Raw genomic sequence first — 20308 nt, 5'->3', positions numbered from 1 at the left:
GAACGAACGAACTATGTCAAGAATTTACCAATAATTGGAACAGAGCAACGTGATCATGATTACTAAACAATGAGTAGAGCTGAAGAGAAGCGGGGGAGTGGGGCATAAGGCAAACGGTTAGTAAATCGTAACGGCGATAAGCTATCCGCGGTATGCAACGCAGATACGGAGATGATACGGCACGTTCCGGCGTGCGTGACGTTTGCGGCTTTCAAAACAATTGCCAGCCGATTTTGCAACGTAATACTTTATAGTAAGCACTACACTGCCACAGATAAAACAGTAAAATAATTGTCACCGCGTGTAACAGTGACTCAGTTACCTAATATTGTATGTACAATCCTCGCAGGTATGTACAAAGAGTCGTATTGCACAAGTAATTGTTTTACATTCGGTGCAATCTATCGGCGAGACCACTATTGCACGCCGCCACGCGCCGCCGCCGGATTACCTAGCTACGTAAGTAGGTACATTACGGGCTTTCTGTATGTTTTCGTAAATTATCGTCGTCCCAGATATGTCAATGTATGGTATAAAATACAAAAATCTAGGAATTCAGTATTTCCTCTCTTATTATTTCCCGTTGAAATTGTGTCCATTAACAATACTCAATAATTTAAAAAAGTGTAATAGAGCCTTCTTTTTGTAACCCATTTCCAGTGAACTAGTTCTACAGGAGTAGCAATAAATTTGCAACAGTCTTCCAAAAAAACGAAGAAGGTTCTCAATGCGACTGTATTTTTTTGTTTGTATGTTATGCGATTACTCCGGCATTTGCAAATTTTAATTAATGTGTATTTTTTAATTGCGGCGCCCTAACAGGTTTTTGATGTTTTTTTGTAGGAAAGAGGGTACTACCTCAGTATTGGTGTTATTTAAATTTGAAGAAAATAGCTTTTTTTTATAACATCAAGTGACGGGACGAACAAGTCGTGCGCCTGATAGTAGGTAAGCTACGCGCCTGCCCATATTTATTGCAGTGCCACTCAGAGCTTTAAATCGCAAAGATTTGAGGGGCACTGCCACTGCGCCCGTCACCCTGAACCTTAAGTTGACAAGTCTCATGTGCCTGTCATTTCACCAGCACCCTTACCCTTCATAACCGGAACACAGTAATTCTGACATTACTGCTTGCCGCCAGAAATAGGTAAGGTGGCAGTACTTCCTTGGACGAACTCTTTCGTAAGGAGCTCCGGTGTGAAGTATCGCCTCACCTTGGAAAGGATGCCAAGCTTCCTGGCTGCATTTTTGGCCATGGATTCAATGTATCTGCCGAAGTTCAGATTGGACGACAGGTCCATTCCAAGTAGCTGGAGATGGTCGGCTGTCGGTATCGATACATCACGAAAAGTCGGAGTCAAGTGAAAGGGACTCCGTTTTGTGGAGAATAGACTATTGCTGGAATCCCATCTGGCCCGCTAGCTTTATTCACGTCTAAACTTCGCAGAGTTCTGAGTACCTCTTTTTGGCGTATGCGAACTGGCACCAGACTGCAGCCAATATGAGGTAAAGAAGGTGGTAGGTTCCCTGCGGCATCCAGACGCGAGTTTTCTGCAAAGAGTGAAGCAAAAAAATTCGCCTACTCTTCCGCAGTATGAACCAGCGAGCCATCCGGCCTCAGCAGAGGTGGTAAAGTAGAGAGACTAAAGTTTGATTCGACCGCTTTGGCAAGGGACCAAAAAGACTTGCTGCCTGCTGGAAAAGAGGCAAGTTTGGTCCCAATGTGGCGCACATGTTCGAACTTTGCCCTGCGCAACATTCTTTTTCTTCCTGACCAAGTGGGGAGTATGCGGTTACAGCTTTCACCAGATAGTAGTTAGAAGTACCCAATGGTGCATCCACAACCACAGAGTATCGGTCTGGATCAGTTGTTAGCAGTAGGTCCAAGCAATGAGCCGTATGAGACTCAACATCTGGGATCCTTGTGGCGCCACTGACGAGCTGGGAAAAGCTTAGCGTTAATGCAAGTTTATGCGTCTCTCTCCCAGCATGATGGGTCATCTGGCACAGGAACAACCATTCTTGATGGTGTGTGAGAGTGCGAGATGTAATTCCACGAACTTTTGAGATCGGTTTTTATGGTCAGCGTTAACTCGAATCTATTGTTACGAGAGCACGTCCAGTTTGACATTTGGGTTTCTTTTTAGTTTATTAAATTGAACCATTCTTATTCTAAGCAGCAAAGAGTTAAATCTGAATAATAATTTACTTTTCACCTCGCTAGCTCAGAAAGGCTTTCTTTCTCATTAGAAATCTGCGCGCAAAATCATTTTTTTCCACACTAGCGTGGTTTTTGAAATGTAACGCAATGCAAAGGTTTTTGAAATTTGAACTTGATGATGGACTGTGGTGCACCTAACTTAAACTTTCGATGAAAAAAAAAAACATAATGACGCGTTCAACTACGCGATCTGTCGTACTTTATTGTATAGGTATATATAATATGTAAATTAATCAAACATTAAAATAACTTCATTCCTATTGCATATAAAACAAAATAAACAGTATTTCATTTACCGATTTCATGAAGAACACAAAAACATAACTACACAATTTAGTTACCAGCTTTCAGCTATATTAAACAAACTTTTAAAAAAAGTTCAACCAATTTCCACAAAAAAAAACCACAAAAGGTCACTGCACTGAAAAGTATAAGAAGGTACTTAAGTTTATCATTCATTTTTATGTAATCTAACAATATCTATTGTTACAAATCTTAACCAATAAAAACGTTTTTACTAAAGTATCTACTTTCAAATCAACTCCTACATTATAGTAATAAGTTATATAGCGAGCTTCCTCGGTTCGACCGCACTCGTTCAGCACAGCGGTTCAAAACCTAGTTTATGTAATATAGATCCGTCCGGCATATTTTATTCTTATTACTTATTGTTGATATTAAATTGACAACGATAACTAATTTTGTTAATTAAAAGTGATTTAAACAAATCAGTTATAATTAACAGTTCAACTGTTTTTCTTTCATCTACCATTTTCTTCGCGATAGTGAGGTGAAAAGATGTGTGGTTCGCTCGGCGGCAACGTTTCGCGTCTCGTGTCTTGAAACCCTCGCTACGCACAAGAATTTATTTTTTAACCACGAGTGAAGCGACAAAATGTTAGATTCAATGAATCAAAGAATCAAGCACTCATGTCATACAACAATGTTGCAGCCTTGCATGACAAATAATAACTAAGTATTTTGGTTGCTGTACCCACCCAGACAAAAAGCGATACGCCATAGACAACTTTAACAAAGTTTTTTTCTTTATAATACCAAGTAGGTAACGGGACGAACTATTCGTTCGCTAAGTGGTAAGCGACATGCCTACATATAACAGTTGTAGTGCCACTCAGTGCTTTAAATCACAAAGATCTGATAATTTTACCAGCACCCTTACCTTTCAAAACCGTAACGCAGTAATGTTCATATTGTTGCTTGGCGGTTTTCTGGACGAACTCCTTTATAAGGACCTCTACTGCCTTACTAAAGAGAAATAAAAAGTCCTTACAGATATGTTGTACCTACAACCTAACCTAACCTAAACGCTTTACGGTAACGGAAGCTGCACGGGCAGAGGTTTTTTATAATATCGCATTCGTGTGTTATTGGTGCTTTGAACACCTCGGCTCTCTCTTCTCTGTGAGCTCTGAGATCAATCGCTGTATGAGGATGCGCGTAACTCTTTGCCCCGTCCTTCGCGCGATCTGTTTTTAACTAATTATAAATTAGAAGTAGCAGTCGCTTTTAAATGAAGCTGTTTATTTTTGTTGGGTGTTCTTTTACAGTCGTGACATATGGCGCGGGGCCGCTTTACAATTTGTAGATATTAGTGAACGAGAGTAAAAAATTGATGGTTTTGTGCAAAAAGCTGGCAGAGAGATGCAGGGGGTGAGGCGCGAATGGCGCTGTGAGGGCAGGGTGAGGTAAGTGGTCGATAAGGCGGAGTGCATATCGACATGTGGCCAGATTTATAGCGCGCGCCAGCAATTAGGCCGCGCCGACGCAGGCGCAGGCCGGCCGCGCCGAGATATAGGTACTAAATTATGTAGTAGTCTATATTTATGGTAACGGAGTATTATTAAAACCTTACGTTTTTATGTATGAATGGGAGGTAAGGAAGTATAGTCCAAACCACATCAAGAGACACTTTGGAATGTGGACCATGCTTAACGCAAGCGGCATAAATTGTGTTGAATTTATATCTCAAGTGTCAAGCTCAACGTGCTCTTGAATCTGTAAAATCGTGTATTTATGACGTCACTACGTGCATTTTTATTTGTCTCGTATCTCCTCGTGATGTCTTTAGACCAAAAACTTGTTTTGGAATTAATAATTTTTTTGTATTTTTTGCAGCCTGTTAGGCACTGCTTGAGAAAAACATTCACGGCGCCGGCGTCGAAGCTTTTATACAACACGTTAGGACAGATGTTCCAAAATGTCTATTTGCATATACCGCACGCAAAATAAATCAATTTTATTTCACAAAATAGGTGTTTACAGCTGTAAGAAAGAAGCGTTCACCCTTCTACAATTACTGAGCGCCTCGGATGACAGAGTGTGCTATAACATGCCACTATGTGGGTATCGAGAATACAGACGACGCGACGGTGCAACGTGATGCGTTAACGACGCTGCAATAAATTACGGTAAATCTGGTGACACCCGTTCACATACCTTTTGGTGAAATGCGGGAATGTGGGCGGCAGTATTATTAAAAGCTGTCACACGTGTAGCTATTGAGCTTACACATCATTTTTGTAAAGCAATTAAAAATAAAATTAGCCATGAAAAAGTTCTCACAGAGTGACTTCCACCGTTCATCGACAACATTAAAATGATTAAAAAAATACGAGTTTGCCGTATTGTTGTCATGATCTCCGCGTACCTATGCATAGGTTCCACCAAAAAGTGCTTTCAAATATGCGCTGGCGACACAACCGACATCGGCAGCGTCGGCCGTCGGCGCGGCGCGGTGTGCAGGCAGGCGCTAGCCCTGCGGATTTATGCGCTGCATTAGCGCCAGCCGCTGCGCTCGCGCACGCTCGCGATTTATGACCCCCACGCAGCAATATGCACTCGCTCACCATACAGAAACGCAGATAGCTGCATCGGAGTCAAACAGTGCAAAGGAAACCCCTTATACTAAATACCTCCCATAGCCCGCATGTTATGTTTCCCTTGTCCTAAATTGATACGGTAACGGCGACACAGCTTCAACTGGCATTAATTGACTTTCAGTTTGGTGGTCGGCCAGTGCCTCTACCACGAGTTTACTGTCACCGTTGCCGCTAGCCACGGCGTCAATTACTTTACAATGTTGTATGGCAAATTATGCGGCGCCCCTACGGCCATTAGAAGAACACATTGTAAGTATACCTACGCTGTCGCTAGCGATAACTTCAGTTGTCACGACTCGCGAAATTCTGTTCAACACACGGTTATGCATTTATTAAAAAGTTATCTTTCTAAAATGTATATAATGTTGGCTTAACTTCTCAACATTTCCTGGTTATTTTTATAAGGGTTTAAGCGATTTTTTTAAGGATTTTGAGAATTTAACTGATTTTTTTATTGAACTTCTTATTCTTCTTATGCTTACGGAAAACTGTGTAAGAAGTCCCCAGCGTAAGTACTTGCATGTAATTAGAAGACAAGTAGAGCGTACTAATAACATTGTCCGACCTAGGCCAACAGCATCGGCGGCGGGGGCGCATTTAGAAACACTTGAGATCTCTGCGTAGTGTCAGCCGCAGCGGCGGCGGCGGCGGCGGCGCCACTCCGGCGCACATCACATGAGATGAGATGGGATCTGGTATCGCACTCGATAATCAATCAATGTCCATTATTATATTAGCCGCACTTTGTTTGCCCTGGAATGTCTATGTATGCGAAGCTTCTGAAACGAATTTTGTTCTTGTCACATTGAATGATGAAAAGGTTGTAATACCTACATAGGTTACCTTTAACCTTTTCATTTGACACTGTTGTGAATTCGAAGTCCGTTTGTCGCGAGATTTAGTTTAAATTATGATGAATATGATTCCACGGATTTTATTATTCTTTTAGAAATATACTTCAAAATATCCATATTTGTCCACGAGTCAAGTTTTCGGGTAGCAGTGCTTCAGCAGTTCCCACAAAAAACAGTTTCGTAAACCGGCGACGAGGCGTCATCAGCGCGAGTGAGATGTCGTATGGCGCTCCGCGTGCGGAGCACTGTGGTACCTTGCGGTGAACCTCGGACCGTTTCGTGTAAAAGGTAGACGGAAAAAAATCTGATGTTGATTTCCAGTGCTTAGATATCTATTTTGTCGCATTGTACACAATCGAGCAATATTGTTTAATATTTTCAATAGCAAGTAATAAAAAGTGATTTATGCCAAATAATAAAAAAAGATTTACAAAACACAATGCGCAATAAGTACTTATCTGTCATAATCTTAAATGGAATAGGCTTACAATTTGTTTAATTTATTCAGATTGTCTAGGACAGACATAGCGACACTGCCCGCACTCCGAGCGGGCCGTAGCCAGTAAAATTATAAAACAAAATATCAAACGCTCTTCACGAAACGGTCGCTGCCGTCCCACACGTCGCTAAAATTTGTAATTTCCTTTTTCGCGAATACTATAAGTTAATACAGTCCACTAGCATTTTATTTCCACTGGGCCTAAACACTGATTTTTGTCAGTTGATGTGTCCTTACAGGGCATTTACATGCAGGTAAAGTTTCAATTCTCGTATAAGGGCGCGTTCAAATTAGCCGCTGTTAGCTGCGCTGCAGCAGCGCTGCAGCCGCGCGACAGTCGCGCGATTGTCACTTTTCATACAATTTCTAGAAGCGCTGCAACCGCGCGGCGGCCGCGCGATAATCGCGCTGCAGCCACTCTCGGTGGCATCACGGTTAGTGAGGTGTACATGTTAATTTTTCAAATTAACTACGATAGACGAAAATCGAGTTGAAGAATTTATAAAGAATGCAGAACAACATCTTGCAATATGGGATGTCAGTTCCGCCAGTTATTCTAATCGACTGGAAAAAAAGGCATGGGAACATTTATGTCTAAAATTTATTGACAATTTTGAAACTAAAACTACAAATGAAAAAAAAACAGCAGGTTGTGAGTAATTTTTAATATCTATACGTGAAGTGTGCGCCCCAAGAACTCTGACCCCCCTAACTTTATACCTTTTGGTTCTGAGTACAAGTGTGAAGAATAGTGTTAAACAAACGTAAAAATCCCATAAAAACCTCTAAACAAGGCGAAAACTATTTACAAATATTTTTTGTAAATCGAGTTTTGTAACTGTTTGGTAATATTCATTCTGATCATTTTGACAAAATAAAGGTAACGAACGGATTCTGAAGGTGCCTACGACATTGTCGATCAACAACGAGAAATATAGACGTTTCGAGTTGTTTGGGAGTGCTCATTGAGAATGTGGCATTAATTTCTAAATCCAAGAATTTTCAAAAATTTGTGTTTGGTAATCCTTATGGAAATGGCATTTATATCAGAATACATGATGGCTGACACGACTTGTCGCATTTCTAAATGCAAGATGGCGGGCACGATTTCTCAAACAATGGCAAGTTGGGCATCGTTTTCGACATATTTAAGGGTGCTAATTACGAATATAGCACTTATTTGTAAATCTAAGATGGCGGACTAGATTTATCAAAAAATGCAATATGGGTATCCTTTTCGAGGTATTTGGGGATGCTCATTACGAATATGGCACTCATTTCTAGATTCAAGATGGCGGGCATGATTTTTCGAATAATGGCAAATTGGGTATCTATCGAGTTGTTAGGTTTTCGCGATTGTTACAGATAGGAAATGAAACTATTTTTCCGGATTTAAATCGCGTATATTTGTTTTTTCAAACAAACCGACGTTTCGGGCCCTTTACAGGTCCTATGGTCACGCAAATTGGGTATCATTTTCGAAGTATTTTGGGTTGCTCATTACGAATATTTTACGAATAGTTTAAAATCCCTACCCTATATACCGGAGGTTCCAAATACTTTATATAGCACGATATTTGGTTTAATTAAAAATGAATTTGATAATACCTATATTTAAATCGAAAACATTAACTTTCTGTACTAAGAGAGACTAAATTCAACGACTGGGCAACAGTAGGTATTCATAAGAGATTCTCGTTTGTATGAGCTATATGCTATGAAAACTTATAACACTAATTCCAATTTCATAAAATATGTTAGAATTTATTCAAAAATATTTAAAAAAGTATGTGTAGAGGCTAAGGTTAAGTTTCACAGCGACAAAATTAGACAATCGATAAATAAATCTAAAACTACTTGGAGCATAATAAATAAAGAGTCAGACAGGGTTAAACAACACGATAGGGATATGGTTTTAGAATTAGACAGCAAACTTATAAAATCTAAAGATAAAGCCCAAGCTTTTGAATCGTTCTTTTCGGAAATAGCTGTGAACACTACATCATTAAATTCCTCCCCTTTACTTGCTATTGATCTCCTAAAGGAAAATGTTAACGTTTGTGGCAGTTTATTTGATTTCGGTCATGTTAATCCACAAGACATCATAAAAGCTTTTAAATCAATACATGTTAAAAAAACTGAAGATCTCTGGGGCATATCGACTAAAGTTATAGACTCAGTTATTGATCTAATTTCCCCACATTTAGCTGTGGCTTTCAATAGGTGAGTTGACGAAGGTATTTTTCCCGATTTAATGAAATACAGCAAGGTTATTCCCTTATTCAAAAGCGGTAGGAAAGTTGATCCTAGCAACTATAGGCCCATTTCAATTTTATCAGCTTTAAGTTAAATATTCGAAAAGGTTATGCTGACTCAATTACTGTCCTATTTACGGTAGGAATCATATTTTTCATAGTGAACAATACGGGTTTACTAGTGGTAGATCGACTAGCGATGCGGGGGTAGCGTTACTAAAACACATCTTTGATGCTTGGGAAAGGTCCCAGAACGCTATTGGTGTTTTCTGTGACCTTTCAAAGGCATTTGATTGCGTTGATCATATTACTCTTATTAGGAAGCTGGAACATTACGGTGTAAATGGCAAGGTGTCAAAACTTGTCTCGTCATATCTCAACGGTAGAATTCAGAAAGTAGACATAAATGGTGTGACTTCTTTGGGTTCTCCGGTAAGAATGGGTGTTCCGCAGGGCTCAATACTTAGGCCTTTCTTATTTTTGATTTATATTAATGATCTGCCATTCTTTGTTAAGGACCATTGCGAAATAGTGTTGTTTGCTGATGACACATCCTTGATTTTTAAAATAGACAGACATGACATTAATTATGACCATATTAATGATACCCTCTCTAAGGTAGTTTATTGGTTTAATGCTAACAATTTATTGTTTAATGTCAAGAAGACAAAATGTGTTAAATTTCAATTACCTAACGTAAAATCGACTAGTCCAAGCATAGAAATAAACGCAGAAAAGTTAGACCTTGTTAATAAAGTAGTGTTCTTGGGAGTGACCTTAGATAGTAAACTTCAGTGGTTTCCACATATATCGTCCCTGGCCAGCAGATTAAGCTCCGCTGCATACGCAGTCCGCAGAATACGTGAGCTTACCGGTGTTATTACTGCTAGACTAGTTTACTTTAGTTACTTCCATAGTATCCTATGGGATTCTCATGTGGGTAAAGCGGCAGACGTACAAACCACATTCGTGTTGCAAAAACGAGCGATTCGTTCTGTGTACCGTTTAGGTTCTCGAGTTTCTCTTAGAGAAAAGTTTAAGGAGACTGTTATTATGACATGACATATCATGGTATCTGTGGCATCACCATCACAGTACATTTACTAAAATATTGTATATGCCCCAAAAATATACATAATTTCAATAAGAAAGAAGATATCCACATTTTTAACCTTAGAGTACCACGAGTTCGTTTAATTAAGGTAAACGACTATTTATGGGGAACTGTATACGTTTTTACAATAAGATTCCGAAGCACATAATAAGATTATCATTTCCTAAGTTCAAAACTTAAATACATTATATATTTTGCCGGACTGCCAACGCAGGTGCTCCCAGGTTCGATTCCCGGGCCGGGAGAAATATTTGTATGGCCTACATAATTTCTATCGTGAGTTTGTGTTTGAGTGAGGTAATTTGTGGTTGTCTATGTGTGTCCATGGCACCCGCGACACAGTGCGCGGCTATCTTGAGGGTGAGCGTTATTATTATTATTATTATTATTGTTGTATTTATTTTAAACTCATTCAATTTAAGTCATATTACAGAATTGAAGCTACGTGTTAGATAAAGATGTACCTATGGAAAGACGATATGGCTCTAGATTCCACACAAATTTGATTCAATGTGTATTCAAGTTTATTTGAAAAGAGCATCGTTCTTCTCAGGGAAGTCAGCGTAGCGAACGAGCAGTAACTTGTGACGTAAGTGACGTTTTCAAGTGCAAATTTATTTTACCTATGGAATAAATAATTCTTTGACTTTGACAATATTTGTGTCTTTTGCAATAAAGTTATTATTAAAGTTAAGCCATTTTTGCAAGTAGATGCAAGTTTTGTTCGTAAGTAATTGACGATGAACCTAAAAAGAAATTACAGTTTTAACAAAATAATAAATCTATAAATAAATAGGTATTAGGCAACATCACATACGTGGCTCTGATCCCAAAGTAAGCGTAAAGCACTTGTCTTATGGAAATCGAAAACAACGACGGGACCACAAACACCCACACCCGAAAAAATATAGAATAGTGAGTTGACCCGGCCGGGGATCAAACATTTGAGGTCCCGGGACCTCAAAGATGGCGGCACTATTCAGACTGGTGTGCAAGTCCCTCGACCACGAAGTTAATCTTTGAGGAGGATTAATAATATAATAATAATAGTAATTTTAAATAATGAATTTAACAATAATAAAAATTAATCTCTTAGGCGTCGGGAGAGGCGAGAGTTTAAAATAGATATCTAAAATAATAATTATTTATTTACGAAGAAAATTCATTATGACGTTTACAACAATTTAAGAGTGAACGGGTGTAAAAAATCATGTTTTCAAAATGTCGTTTTTAAATACCGATCTTTTTAGACATATTTTTAAAATGCAGTAATTTTGCTTAGCTTTTGAAAATTAGAAAATACTGTAGTTCTTCACATTTACAACGCCAATTAAGGTCCAAAGAATTGGGATTTTTTCACAGGTAAAATGAGGTACCTACGTTTGTTTTATTTATTTATAGGCGCTCTACATGTGTTGTCGTGATCAAAATATACTTATAAATGTATTTTTTCAGTGTATCTCTAACTAAAAAAACACAAACACAGGCATCGTAACATGAAAGGGAGAAGGGCAGACATTCATTGTAATTTCTACTATATCTTTTTAATTATTATTTATATCATAAAAACTCTTAGATTTCTTTTTGTATTTATGAATTCATTAATATTTGGTTCTAAAATTATAGTAAATTATTACCCATAGATTTTTATTGACATAGGTTGAGGAGTTTCTCTTTTTACATCACCCTTATTTACAATTACCTACATGATCAGAATTAAATAATATTAGACGATTAGTACACACCTTGCATAACGTTATCCATTATTTCACAACACTTGAACAATTGAAACTAATTAAAATAAATGATTGCTTTAACCAACAAAACTGTTTATATTTCATGTGAGTATGTTTCTATCCTGATTAGTAATAGGCGACCTGGGCAGTGATAGGCGATTAGCATGTGCACATTTAAGGTCCCCGGCTATCTGATAATCATTAGAAATACGGACAATAACGTAATTAGACTATGACTTTTCAGTGTAGCTTGTAGGTACGAAAACGGTCCAACCCTAGCCGCGGCGGGGCCCGGGGGCACTTGAGCGGGCGCAGGTGCACTCGAGTGCGTGTTGCAGCAAGTGTTCGAACGTCACACCACTTCACCAGCTTTTTTGTCTGTCATTGCAACCCGGCTTCGAGCAACGGGGTCCATGGAAAAAATAAACCGCAATAAATTGACGTCAAAATTACTTTTTACTTTCAAACTTTCAAGTGGCCGGATAAAAAGTAGTATAGTAGAATTGTGTTTTAAATTTAAGTATTAGTTAATATTCGATGTAACGTTATAATCTGCGCAAGGTAATATGGTTATGATAGTATCTATGTGCCTATCTGTTTGTTATAAGCAGTTTTTAAGCAACGTCAGATAAAGTGTGAGCTCTAACTCAACTACTTAACTGTCGTCATGTGCATTGACAACGCTGACTAAACGATCGGTGGAGTGTTAACGGCGTGAAGTTGCACAATTTCGCGAACTGTGGCACCCACCGGATTAGATAAGTTAGGTACTAGCGAAGATATTTGTATAGAGACGGCTGGTGCCACTGCAAATGGATGTTGATGGCGGCGTGGGCGCAGGCGGTTATCTAATCTGCGTTGTCTGCAAGGGATTCGTGCGTAATAGATAATTAACAAAGTGATAGAGGCAAAAAGTGCGTCGGCGCGTGGTCTAACGTTAGTGCCATCTGCCGGCAGACGCGGGGAGGGACGAGGGATGTTACCCTCGCGACAGATAGCGCTGAAATATTGCGCAGCACCGCTGTGGAATTAGACAAAATGCCGCCAGGCTGCCGCATATAGGCAAGACACGCACTGCTCCGCCAAACGAGAAAAACCACCCTGCGGTTATTGTCGCAGACCTTTTCTGTGCTGGATGTGCAAATAAAATTTAAAGCATAATATCAGCCGCATTATCTTACAAATTACACACGTGTCACAACTGGCATCCATCCACGGCTCATTAGGTATCGCGCACGCGCCACACGGTGATCACGTAAAACACTCGCTAATTGTTCGTTCTGTTTACTTCATGATGTGTTACAATTTTTGGCATATTCACATGAACAAGTTAGGTCAGGAAACGCACTCAAATTGTGGTAGAGCGATGAATGGACGTACTTTAACTGCATTCAGTTAAAGATTGATTAACAGATTATGATTTACTAGCCGATGTTAAAATGTCGTTATATTCTGCAGGTTTGTTTTACGGCGGTGGCAACTTGAAGGCGCTATCGCGGCGCGATTATGGCGCCGTAAAAGGTGTAACGGCTAAAATCCTAATTAGCGCATGTTTCGTGTGCGACAAGCTTCCGCAGTAGTTTGTGCGCCACAAAGCGTGGCCGGCAGTCAGCAGCAGGGCTGGCAGAGGCCTAAGGCCAACTCACACTGGCGCAGAGTCGAAGTGTCGCGACACGTCATGTTTTTCGCCTATAGCATATTTATCTCTATTTTCCCATTATTAAGGTATAAATTTAAGTTATGCAAATATGGAGCCGCGCTAGGTTGCAGTCGAGCGGCTTCTGGGAGTTGAAAAACAGAACGCAACGCGACGCTTCGACTTTGCGCCAGTGTGAGTTGAGCCTTAGAAAGCTACAAGGCTGACTTTTACTTACATCACGTATACAACCCTTTGACTTCGATTTATTTAATAGTTTTATTACAATAAGGTGATGACGACTCGATCCAGTCATTATATGCTAATACATAATTAGACGTCACTGATGTCACATATATGTAATTACAGAAAGGCTACGTCAATGTAATTTGATTTTAAATCTGTGTAACAAACTTGCCGGCTACCGCTAGCTGCAAAAGTCATGTTATATTTTGCGATGATGTAAGGACTGATGCATCGTCTTGCGATATTTACATCTACGCCATATAGGTACTACTTATCTAGTCTAGAGAGAAAAGTTTAAAGAAATTATTATTCTATCGTCTCAGGACATTTAAGAAAATGAGAAATGAGTTATACTAAAAAGAGTAGTACATTTTTTATGAAAAACAGTGATTATAACAGTTTAAAACAGTGAGGAATAAACTGTCTGTTCTTGTCAGTCGTTTTTCTATTATAAAATTCCGGTTGATATTCAATATTTGCCATTTATGAAGTTTAAAACAGTGAAACAAAAACTTTTCAGAATCTGAAGATTATTTACTTATACCTACCTATCGCTCTTGCGTATTTTTAGAGACATTTTTACTCATTTTTCTGATTGAAATCTGCCTCACGAATGTGTAGAATTGTAATTAGAAAAAAGTGTAACTTGTTTACATATCAAATAAAGATACCTACCGACCTATATTTGAGTTTAGTCAAGAATGATATTTTAATATCAACACTGAGGCAGCCCTGACCCTGTTGAGGTGACGACGTCGTCCATCATAATGGTAATAAACGTTTAACAATCAGAGACCATGGCGGCGGCGCAAGCTCTTTCGCTCACTAATTAAACCACACCGAGACAATGCTGAAGTGATTTACGACGCGTGCGCTATAGCAGACATTGCGCCTAGTGAAACTTCGCTGCTGGTGTGTTGGTCCAATAAAAACATTCTTTTGATGATATAATACAAATACAAAGACGTACGTGTATAGTTTGCAAATCGACGTGTAGCATTGCCGTCAGTTACATTAAAAGGTTTTCTACCCAATAATATTTCGTACGTCATCTTCAATACCCGAAAAAAATGTTTCTAGTAAATTTTGTAAATATGAACTAGTCACATAATGTGGACCATATTAATATTACGAAAGATGTCGATGCTATCGTAGTAAAGTTGGCTACTTTCTTTGGTCTGGCGCCACGAGGCGATTTTAATGAAACTACATCATATACATTTGTGTTTGTAATAGAATCAAATCAATTTTGAATTTTCAGGCACATTTTGTATGCCTTAGTACGTTTTCGGTGAGATTAGTACTTTAATTACACGTGATCATGCTTCATTCTCCATATTTTAGAAATATGATTTAGTTGGCAATTTTCCTGGATTTCGGTAATATGTAACCGCACGATATTTTCTATAACTTTTGAAAAATGTTTAGCCAAAAATGTTTAGACTAGTTAGTATCATGGACCAACATGCGAGCGAGATTTCAATTATGGTCTAGTGGTCCATATTATGAGGGCTGAATACAATAAGGACTACTGGTACCTATATACATCTAATAATTTCTTGAACAAGAGTTACAGGTGCGAAACATATTTACTGCCTCCTTGGCCGAACGGTTACCACGTCGGACTGCCACGCAGAGGTCCCAGGTTCGATTCCCGGGCCGGGAGAAATATTTATATGGCCTACATTTATTTCTTTCGTGAGTTTGGGTGCAATTTGTTGTTGTCTATGTCTATGTCCATGGCACCCGCGACACAGGGTTCTCCCTAGTTCGGGGCTATGTTGAGTGTGTGCGTTATTATTATTTCTATTCTTATTTTTTTTATTATAGTTAGTATTATCTATTTTATATTTATTAAGTTTCTCAAGTTTCCTACCGATCGAATGAGACAAAGTTATTCGCTGATCCTTCCTTCCTTCAGTTAATTTATCATCAATACCTGACCGAAGTGAGAATGATAACGCTAAATGTTTGTATTGCAATGGTCTCCTTTCGGAGATTAGGTACTCGTGGGAAGTAATGGATACGTAGATAAGTGCCCTTCTTATAAGCGATGGGCACGTGACGATTTTGCTGGCATAGGATTGTACTTCATTATTGTGCGAATATTGCAAAAAAATTAATAGTGCCTATTTAAGGGAGGGAATTTCGAATTTAAATTTTTGTTAAAGTTTTAAGACTAATTACTTAAACAGAGTTAACAAAATTGAGTAAATCGTACTAAAATTATTAAAGTCCATATTGCGCACCACCCGGTCCGTATTAAATAAACTAAGAAAACGTAAAAAATAAAAAAATAAAACAACGATATTGTGGAAGAATTTGTTTCTATAAAGCATTTTTATTATTGGATGTGATTACTAGATAGTTTCTAAACTGATCGATGTCAACTACCTACATTTTTTATATTTAAAATTTTGTATCGAGTTGTTAGGTTTTCGCGATTGTTACACATAGGAAATGAAACTATTTTTCCGGATTGAAATCGGCCCCGTGTGAAACCACCAACAGTGGAGCAAACACCTGCCATTTTACCTTACGTGAGAGGTGTTACAGACAAAATCGGAAGAGTCCTCAGGCGTGCATCTATCAAGACCTATTTCAAGCCCCGGAGAAAGATTTCTGAGTTTCTGAGACACGTGAAATGTAACGTCCCCTTTCAGGATGCAGGAGTTTACAAGGTTGACTGTGAGTGCGGTCTCTCTTATATTGGACAAAAGTCTGCAGTTTGCGAGCACGTCATAGATAAACCTCCACATTCAAGGGAGTTTGACAAACCCCTGGTCCTTGCAAATTTTTTTTATCTTTAGTTATCTACCCAGGATGCTGCGTGAGGCCATTGAAATTAAAAAACATCCTAATTTCAACAGGGAAAATGGTTTCTCTGTACCCCCTGTTTGGGATCCAGTATTTCCTCTGATGAAAACAAACAAGACTGCAGCATATGTTTTAATTTATTCTAATTTCTATTATTAATTAACAATAAATTGAACTTAATAAAAAATCATTCAATAAAATATTATTATTTTTTAATTTATTTAGTAAAAACATACAGTCTTATACAAATGTTATATATAAAAAACATTAAAATTACTAGCAGACCAAATAATTTGTAAAACGTAACGTAGCGTAAATTGGAATGTTTCTTTGTAAAATTAAAAATAAGCTATTTAATTAATAACTTTTGTAAGTATAGTGAAAAAATAGGGTGGTTTGCATTAATATTAGAGGTAACTGGTTGATAACTGTACCACCTCAGTTAACCGTGACCATGGGGCCTGTAAAGGGCCCGAAATGTCGGTTTGTTTGAAAAAACAAATATACGCGATTTAAATCCGGAATAAACTAACCTTCGGTTAAAAAAAAACGACCTCAAAAGTCATTCATCCCCTAGTATGCCACTCTTAGAGGTGGAATATTTTCTTGAAATTTAAATGGGACCACACCTGATGTATCTTCTTTCCAACAAAAAAAGAATCATCAAAATTGGATCACAAATGGCACAGTTATCGCGTAACATACATACAAAAAAAACGTACAGACGAATTGACAACCTCCTCCGCTTTTTGAAGTCGGTTAAAAATAGTTTCATTTCCTATTTTAACATTTTGTGTTTTAAATATTTGATGAAATCGATATGGTAGTCCAATTTAGCTAACTTACTCTACCTATTATATTTTGGTTTTGGTTTTTAGATACTTATATTGTTAAATTACATCTTATAGTTATAAACGTAGGTCTATTATTGCTTGCCACCAAAGTTGCGGTTTGGTAAACCGCACGGCGCAAACGGTTCTGCGAAAACAATACTCACTATACTTAATACTTACTACTTACTTGGTACCTACATACAAACTTTATCTTAACGAAATAGGTACCTACTATTAAAGTGGTTTTTGCGGCGGTTTATTTTTTGTGTTTATTCAATTATTGTGAACCAAATGCGTAGCTATTGAATCGTGTCGTTGAATGGCCGAGCGCCATGACATATCACAATGAAATAAATTATAAAATAACAAATAATTATGATTATTATGGCCGTTGGGAGAGACGTTTGCGGCACCCCATAACCCCGACCAATCCGAACCGAGTGGCGTGATCTGATTTTCAAACCGTTGTACTCAAAATACAACAATAATATGTTTGCATTGTTCCACGGCGCACGGGCGCAACAATTTGTGAAATAGAAGTTTCAAAATGTGGAACGGCACCAAAGGTAAGTTGTGTTATTAATAGCAGGTACATGATTTAGTGAATGCCTTCTAATGTAAGTTTCTAACATTGCCTAGGTACTTTATACGTCCAAATTAGAAATATTTTCTTTAGTTCGAAGGAAATAAGACACGTTTACAGAACCTATATATGATAGGTAGACTGTTTCTTATTTACTATATAGGTGTGCTATGCAAAATCCAAATTAGGAATATTTTCTTTAGTTCGAAGGAAATAAGACACGTTTACAGAACCTATATATGATAGGTAGACTGTTTCTTACCTTTGTTATATATATCTACTATACTATCTACTATACTAGAACTACTAAAGAATTTAAAAACCCCAAGACCCTTATTGCACTGTTTAATAGCTTAATTAGAAGCACTCTTGAGTGTGCCTGTGTCGTATGGTCACCTTTCTACGAGGTTCACTCTAAACGTTTGGAAGGCGTACAGAACAGAGCTCCCAAAATAGTGAGTTACAGATCACACATGAGTCGCAAATTGTCGCGTTACGAAGAGAGGTTATCACATTTTAAGGTTAGGTCCTTAAATTCTAGGCGTAGGGTACAGGATCTTCCACATTTTAAATAAATTACTTCACGGCAGCCTTAAATCGTCAACGCTTCTGTCCCATATTAATTTTAACATCAAGTGCAATCCACGACGCCTTCCTAGACCATTCGTATTGAATGTTTATACTAATAATACTTCTTTTTACAACCCTTTGACGAGAATGTGTCGGGCCTACAACGACCTTACGGCTGACCCTGGCGATGATTTAGGGATGGATATATTTGATGTTAATGTAAAAGACTTCGCAATCGACCACAACCACCATGGTTTCTCTCTTTCATGGTTGTAGTCATAGTAATTCTATTTCACTTAAGGTTGCAGTTTTATATATGCCTGAGTATTTTATATTAATTAACAAACAATTTATATTTCAAACAAAATTGTTTACTCATGATTGGTCATGATGTATGTAGATACATGTTTAGGTTTACATTCTAGAGTAGAACTAAGTAGTAGTAATGTTTAAGCTCTTGTGAATGTTGTTATGTGTATGTGTTAAGTGAGTGTTGAGCGAACGTAAACTGTTTTGTACATCTAATAAATAAATAAATATCATTCATTGAATATGTAACTTTTGCTTCTCCAAATAAACAAAAAAAAATAGGGCGTAAGTATTGCTCCTGTTCAGTATAGAATTAACAGTCGTTTTCTATCCGTGTGTACATTCACACACTTAGGCCGAGTGCGGGGCATAAACAAAAGACAAACGCGAATGGGGCTTCAACCTCGGACGTGAAACGCATAAGTTAACGTCGAAAGAGGTTCAAGCGAGCGGCGGGCGGGGCGGGGCGTGCGCGGGCGCGTGGCGAAGCCTGCGCCCCGCCCTGGGCAGGCCCGGCCCACCGCCCGCGCCCCGCGCCCCGCACATGTCCTCCCAAATTAATGAACTTCGATCCGTCGTCGCGATATGTATACACGTAGACTCTACGCGGTAGAGAAACTTTAATGTGCACTCAAATTTATAGCAGACAGTAGCGCCGCCGCAACGCCGCCGCCGCCGCGCCGCCACGGCGCACGGCCGCTGGGTAATTACGTCGGGCACATAACGTGATAGCTAGTCACCTACACGTCGAGCCTATAGATTTATTCGACCGAGGCATTTAAATTACGCTCAGTGCTTTTTTATGGCAATAGCGTTCGTAAAATCAATGCGAGTGGGAGTCGTTCTTAGGGCGCTTTCACGCACTCGAAAATGAGAGTTATTCACTAAACGGTTCGTGTAGTGTTTTGCTATAAAATGAAAACTGCTCTTCGAATTTTAATAGCTTAATCGTTTGTTTTTCCTTTCAGTTTATCCTTCTGGCGTAATGGCAGTACAATATCGCTATTATTAGCTCTAAACCGAGATAAAGATTTTTGCCGCCGTCGGTCAAGCCAATGCGCGCTGTGGTAACTATTAACTATGACGTAAAACGGTCAATGTTCAGTTTATATCATGCGCGCGCCGATCGACGGTAACTAAAATGAACATGACTAAACAATTTATGTGAACTGTCAGTTACAATTGTGTGAAGGAGAATCCATTTGACCCGCATAGGCGTGGCCGAATTTGAACAGTAGGTACCTACTGATGAAATTGATGGCAAGCTTCAATTTAACATTCTCGTACTTGTAGGTAAATATCACGCTTTCCTTCGTTGGAGATGATTACATCACACCGATGACGTAAAGTACTGGAAGTGAGTGCGGGACGCGAGGGCTGGGGTGACAATGGCGTCACATCGGTGCAACAGCGGCAGCGGCGCGGTATCTGGACATCTTGTCCGACATGCGCGACATCTGTCCGCGCGCGCATTTGCATTTTACTGCTCCCGATCGATCGTCCGCGTCGAGACCGCGCCCGCGCCCCGCGCCCCGCGCCCCGTGCCATTTCTGGCTTCTAAAACCTGTCCATCTGATCTTTCAGTCACTGTACCTTCCAGGCGCACCTAAATACCTATTCAATGCTGTGAGTAGAACTTGGCGTTCTGTTTTGCTGTGCGCTTCGGTTTTGCACGCGCAAAGTGATAAGTATGTCTCAGTGTAGTTATCTAAATTGTAAGAAGTGTTGCAATAAT

At 38.9% G+C, this 20308-nt stretch overlaps 1 protein-coding gene and 1 long non-coding RNA gene across 3 annotated transcripts in view; one reads left to right on the top strand and one right to left on the bottom strand.

Moving 5' to 3' along the window:
- The window catches only part of LOC113240192 (GATA-binding factor A-like), a 57397-nt gene that overhangs the window by 12618 nt on the left and 24471 nt on the right, over positions 1-20308 (bottom strand). The window lies entirely within an intron of this gene.
- On the top strand, positions 424-19768 carry LOC113240193. Its single transcript, XR_003311242.1, has 4 exons — positions 424-459; positions 4495-4650; positions 5243-5370; positions 19542-19768. It is a non-coding gene; the product is annotated as an uncharacterized LOC113240193 (long non-coding RNA).

This window comes from Hyposmocoma kahamanoa, unplaced genomic scaffold (genome assembly GCF_003589595.1).
Source record: "Hyposmocoma kahamanoa isolate Upper Pololo Valley unplaced genomic scaffold, ASM358959v1 122, whole genome shotgun sequence".
NCBI classification, from domain to species: domain Eukaryota; kingdom Metazoa; phylum Arthropoda; class Insecta; order Lepidoptera; family Cosmopterigidae; genus Hyposmocoma; species Hyposmocoma kahamanoa.
This window is presented reverse-complemented; position numbering and strand designations above follow the sequence as displayed.